We start from the raw sequence: 6,586 nt of genomic DNA, 5'->3' as shown, positions 1-6,586 counted from the left end.
ACTGTGAGTGCAGCGAGACACTGAAGCTGTGAGGATGCCAACAGATCGTGACCGTTATTTCCGCATATTATTTTTTCCGGTGGTGCGCTGTGACGTTATGATCTAGATCAGCCTCGAAGTAGTCGTGCCAATTTGGTGCAAATGAGATGCTGGCCGGCTTCTGCTCAGGTGAACACGCTCGGCGTGGCACGAGCCGGCGAGCTGCGCCGCACCGCACATATTATTATATCCGTGCTGCTATTAGGAATAGGCACCGCTTACTTTAATCCACTGACCATTGTGTCACGAAATACGACAGGACCTCAGGACTCCCACCGGACCCATCAATTTAAGATCAACCCACCTTAAATGTGCACCAGCCATCTTCCCCGGTTAGACAGTGGTCAATGAAGGCCATAAGTCTAAACTAGTGATGCAGTTACTTTTTCATTTTTTTTCAAAAACTGGAACAGACATCTTTATTACGTGGTTTGCATTTTTACCTTTCCCTGGTGGCTTGTGGGTGCTACACTGGTAGTCTTTGTCCAGACGCTGTAACCGTTTCATCCCTACTCCCCGGTACGTGAGAGGTTTGTGCTGGAAACGCCGATTCACTTCTTCCGCGGCCAAGATCATCAGCGTGACGCTTGCACGCACTGTACGTGCACGAAGGTAACCTCAGGAATGGCCTCCAGCCCATTTTCACCAAGCTTTCTAATCTTGTCACATAGTGTGGTAGGTCGTAACGTTGTTTGCTGACCATACAGCGAATGTTTGAAACCAAAAGCGGCAATTTTTACGGGAATAATACATTGTAACGACTCGAATGGCATGGCATAACGCGAATGATGCGCCGTGAGTAATGGTAGCCGAAGGCGGCAATGCTAGCGCATTTTTTAGACTGTTGATGGTACACATTTTGGTGGTAATAAAAGTGGATTCGACCCACTGGAAGGTGTTTCAAAAACTGATTGCACGTCGTTCCGTTGAGAAGAGCAATCTTTTGCTTTATGTTAAGACTTTGAAGAGGGAGCGTGGAGTATGTGACTGTCTAACTTTCTCCAGAATATGACACACGAATAAAGTGAGTCACAAATTACTCAACAATAGTGAAATTTATGGAGTCGTGTGAAATGATCTTAAATACCCCAACAACAATGCGAAGGGCCCCAGAGCGATCAAGTGTGCTTCGACCGAGAACATGGGAAAACTCAAAACCAACGCGAACGGCATCCAAGCGGTGACTGGTGCAGCGACCAGTCACGGCCTCTAGCTTCTCTAGTCTCCGCAAACTCTAGCTACTCATCCATATAAGTAAGGCTGGTTTTCGGCTATCCGGCTATGCAGCTAGTCACAAGTCGATCGGGTAGCCGCAGGAGGCTGTTAGCTGACCCGGCTAGCCGGCTGGGAGAGTTTTTAAAAGTTTTTTTTTGTTAATACACGCACACGTGTCCAAGCTGTTGATTTGGGATGCATATGAACTGAGTTCGTTAGCCATTCGGCTACAATTACAGATTCCTGCGGGCATTAACTTGATTATACAGATTTTAGTTGCAAGGCTTTTTTAGATCACACAAAAACTTTTGGGTGGGATTAAAGCACTTGTCATATCACCCTTCAACCCAAAGCAAAACCACAGATGTATCTGGAAATGTCTGAGATTGGTGTAAAAACAGGCGAGGAAAGAAGAATAACGGAAACATCCGTGGATCGCAGTCGAGGTCACCAATGGTAAAATTGCTGATGGCATGTGCTTCAATGCTCCGTGCTTCTGCCTCCCTTTACGAAGTTCTGGATCCGTCCCTGAGTACACCTCAGTTCTAGCCCCATCGTAGATCGTAGCCACTTCGCACCTCTTCTGTCCGTTTTTATCTGAACACAATAATAACTTTATCTTGAGGCGAAATCGTTACTTTGGAGCAGATAAGACGAATCCATTTTTGGCATCGGTCATTTCGTTAAGATGTCCGCCCACTCAAAATTCCGTAGAAAGTCCTGCCTACAATCAATGCCATCGATATATGCGTATTTGTTCGAGTGTTTGAAGCACTTCGTGCACAGATCCCGTCCGATTGCCAAATAGGTGCACTTTATTTAGGCATAAATTGTCGGCTAAACCAAATGCGGTTCATTTGCGGGAGCAATATGACCTAACGAATATCAGCGCACTACAAGACCTTCACCTTGAAAGGAGCAATGTAAAACAGGAACATGAAGCTGTAGCAGTCACATCTCAGAACGTCTTTCAAGGGTTGCTGCCACAACACTGCCACTGCTGCCAGAACTGATTACCACCACCAACAGCGCAACGATTGCTGTGTTCTACTGCACTCATTGTGTTCTACATGGCCTATTGAGGCTTTACGACGCATCCAGCTGCTAAGGCTATATGGCGTCACCTGCCTCTCACCCTGGCAGGCAGGGCGGGTACCGCGCGGAATCCGACCGCGTACCTCTGTTTTCCCAGATGCGCAGTGACAGGCGCTGCCCAGCGGATCACCCAGTGGTGTTACGTGCCCGACGCGCAGCACTACGGTCTTTTTTGCTTATTTACATTTACAGCCCGATGCTTTTTATACAATTGTGCGTTTGTACGTTGTAGAATCGATACGTCACGTATCGGTTTATCGAATATAATCGATGCGTAATCGATACGTCACATGCACCGCCGCCATGTGTCTCGCGCAGCGCGCCGAGTTGTCGACTTCGCCGCGAAATGTGACTGCAAGTCAGCCGGAGGTGGTGCTCTTGACTTGAATTGACTTGACTGTGACCCTGTGTGGCCATGATGCCTATCTTTCGGCGTTGGAGCAAACAGCGGGTGCCAGTTCGCCTGAATCGAACGCTCGAGTTCGATCCGCAACCGCGTTCAGGACAGCAGATCAGGGGCGTGGAGAGGCCGGGCCAGCAGATCCCATTGTGCTGCTGCGTGATCCGTTAACGTTTTCTGATCTTGCGCCATCTGTTGACAAATGTGCCCTGATATCTCGAAAGCATGGGTTCATAGCGAAATTATGATAATAATTTGAAGTTTTAGGGCGCGTCGACATCGAAGGACAAATTGCGTCCACAACGGCTGCTTGAAGCTGTGTTATGCTTGAACTCGCAAGCAACAAATACAGCTGAAAAATTGATGCGTCTTAGGAATAGGAACAACTCACTTGCATGTAAGAATTAAGAGTCGTCTCCCAGCATGTCTTAATAAGTTGAGCATGACGCATGCTGCCCAAAATGACGCAGTTGTTCTTCCTTGTAATGTGAACAGGAGTAAAGCACATGATAAACAGTCAACGGTGCATCGTGTTAATGACATTGAGGTTTCCCGCTACCACACAACAGTTATCCATGTGTCGCGTAAGTATGGCCAATTCGAGGACGGCACAGAGCGACCTCTTCATACCTAGCCGCTCGCGAGCAAGACGGCTAAGGGTCCAACAGCGGCTTTATCATCCTGAGCTTGCTGTTGCTTTCGTCGTCCCAGCAACGCTGCCATTTTATTCTTAAATAAGCCGTGATGGCTGGGTAGAGCCAGATAAGATCGAGAGTCGGTCATCATCAACGACTTCAATATCGCAGAGTGCTGTAATGATACCGAAAAGGGATCAAGGTATCTCTGCGGTATACACAGAGGCGTGTTCTGGCAGTGGCAATGAACGTGTGGCATGGCTACACACCAACACGGAGCCAACACCTGATTCGGCTTTGGACCCGTCTGCAAAGATCGTTACATTCCCTTCATATGACGAGATAGGCCCCAGCAGCACTCTTACCCTCGAGACGCACGTGATAAACACTCGTTTTTTATCTGTGCTAATGAAAGATCAACACTTGGTGCACATTACTCCCAAGGGGTGCTCTCAGGTGGCTAGACCCAAGCACTTCCTTCCACCTGAGACCATTCTCTCGGAGCAGCCGTTGGACCTGAACCGCAAGTGGCACAACACGTGTTCCCCGTTTGTTTCTAAAAAAGTCTCTTCTCGCGTCGTGAAAAGACTGTTCGGTAGGTGGGGTGTTTTGGGCAGTCCGCCAACTTAAAAGCATAACTCATCCCTCCTTTGTCGAGTAAAAGACATGTTGTATACATGATAGTGCAATGGTGGGCCAAATTAGTTTTGACTCAGGTAGGTTGCGTAGCCCAGATTTCGCCCAGAATGTGGTCAGAACGGACCATAGAGGGACTACTCAGCCGAACGTACCCCTCCCCGCTGCTATATTGACCATGTTTGTTTTTTTAATTCGTGTTGTTTCCCTGGATCGGGATTCCATCGTAATGCCTTCTGGCCCGTTACGGTCCAGAGGCCCTTCGGGTGTTTTAAACTGAAAAAAATACTGAGGCTACTGAGCTCAAGCTACGCCACTGGCTCAGGCTGAGATTAGTCACCGAAGTTTTTCAAACCCCGTTTTCGTTACGGGGTGACACAACGGAAGCGCACTGTTGAGAGCGAGATGACCATGTAAGCAAAGTCTCGACCATGCGAACCTTTATTTCTCGCAAGCTTATGTTATCCTCCGGGCAACACAGTGTGCGACATCCGTAATCGTCCTCCTACCACATCAAAGCGCCGGCCGCCATTCCCCCCCCCTTCCCCCCGGCCCTCCCCGCCCTCTCCCCCCCCCCCCCCCGGTTGTGCGACGCCGTGACAAAAGGCGGCAATTTATGTGCTAAAAAGGCTCCTCTTGTTTATTTGCTTATTGTACGGTACTTTGGAACTTTTGTGGTGGCTGCTGGCATTTTTGCTCCGTCTGAAAAAAATTACGCAACTTCGTGGACTTGTATGCCAACAGTAGTATTTAAAGGATCCTGACTCCCAACTAGCAACGCTGAAGCGTAGCCTTCGGTGCCAAATATGAGGTACTGACATGCTAACTGCGGGAGGTTGTATTTAGAATCGTGGCGATGCTATTCGTTTTGCTCAGATACATTCCTATGTGCGGGAAAGATAAGATATCGTTGGCTACCGAGGTGCTCATCTAGGTACTTGCATTTAGGGGCGGCGCAGCAGGGGGAGGGCAGAGGAGACAGTTGTCCCAATGTTGGCAGGCAGGAGGAGCAAGGGTGTGTTTTTCCCCTCCCAAGAAAATGGGAGGCCCCTTTTTCCTGAATAAAGGCATTGCAACCACTCATATTGTACCAACAATAATTAATACAATGTACCAACAAAATGAATACCAAGGAAAACCCCTAAGTGAGTTAGAGAGCGAAGACTCGGGGTCAGAAGGCTTTTTGTTTCATCAAGAAACCCGTTTTCTGGACCATGAGGTCCCTGTTATGAAGTCATGAGTAAGGTAGCCAATGTTCTAGACAAGGAGACCCAATGCTGTGCTAAGGAGGCCCCTGCGCTGACCCGGGAGTGACCCCGTTACGACCTAAGAGGCCCTGTCCTGGGTTAGGAGGCACCCTCTGTATTCAGGAGGCCCCACGTCTGGAACAGGAAGCCCATTTCACGCATCAGACGATCGCAGTTTCGGATCAAGATGTCCTGTTTTGGGATAGCGAGGCTCCTTGGCTAGATATGGGGGCCCCGTCGTAAATTGGAAGTATCCTGTTTTGGATTAGCAAGCCTCCTTTATGCAGCGGGAGGTCCTTCACTGGAACAGGAGGCCCTGCTTTAAGTGGGTGAGGTATTTTGCAAGATAATTGAAAGGCCCTCATTCTGATTAAAAACGTTCCAGAATAAGGTCAATGGTTAAGGTGAAAGGTTAAAAAGGGTTGCGTTGTTGTTGTTGTCACTGAGGCTTTACGACGCACCCATCTGCTGAGGCTATATGGCGTCGCCTGCATCTCACCCTGGCAGGAAGAGCGGGCACCGCGGGAATCGTACCCGTTACCTCTGGTTTCCCAGACGCGCAGTGGTTAACGGTTGAAAACAGTTAAAGGTTAAAGGAGATTAAAAGCGGTTAAAACGACTAAAACGGATGCCTATGCGCATGTGCAACGGCGACGTCGTCCATCTGGCTCCATATGCACAGAAATACGGTTTTGCGTAAATCAACTCAGATCAACGCAACTCAACTCAGATCAACTCAGATCTGCATCGGGTAGCCGTTTCCTGACAGCCAACTCGTGAGTCGATATACACGCTCCCTTTTCACTCACTGCGTGAAAAAGGGTGCAGTTTCCTATCTGGCTGGAAGGAGGAGAGTCGTCAAGTGATTGGAGGAGTCATCACTGTTGCCGACACCCTGACAGACGACACGCTTACGACTTCCACGTCTGAGCCAAACGGCAGTTTGTGTGATCTTGCGACTCATTCCAATGATCTATGGACCATCATGAGTCGACTCAATGCTAAGGTAACGTATGGGTGCGATGATGCTATTAAGTTACATCCCAATATCTCAAAACATGTAAATCCTCACCATGGATTGCCAAGGAAGGATACATAACACTGACATTTGCACCCCCATACACTTTATGTTTATTTCCTAGCTGGCGTCATCAGGCAGCTCCTGGATACCTACACCGACCGCAAACTGGTCTGCGGTCGGTGTGCGTACCTACAGCCTGTCGTCGCCCCTCACTGCGGCCGCAGTGAGGCGCGACGATGAGCAGAAGCGCTTCGCACAAAAGTATCTTGGCACGCACCGCAGGAGCTAACGACATCTA

Source organism: Pollicipes pollicipes, unplaced genomic scaffold (assembly GCF_011947565.3).
Source record: "Pollicipes pollicipes isolate AB1234 unplaced genomic scaffold, Ppol_2.1 Scaffold_6138;HRSCAF=7277_pilon_pilon_pilon, whole genome shotgun sequence".
NCBI lineage: Eukaryota > Metazoa > Arthropoda > Thecostraca > Pollicipedomorpha > Pollicipedidae > Pollicipes > Pollicipes pollicipes.
Note: the sequence above shows the minus strand (reverse complement) of the source record.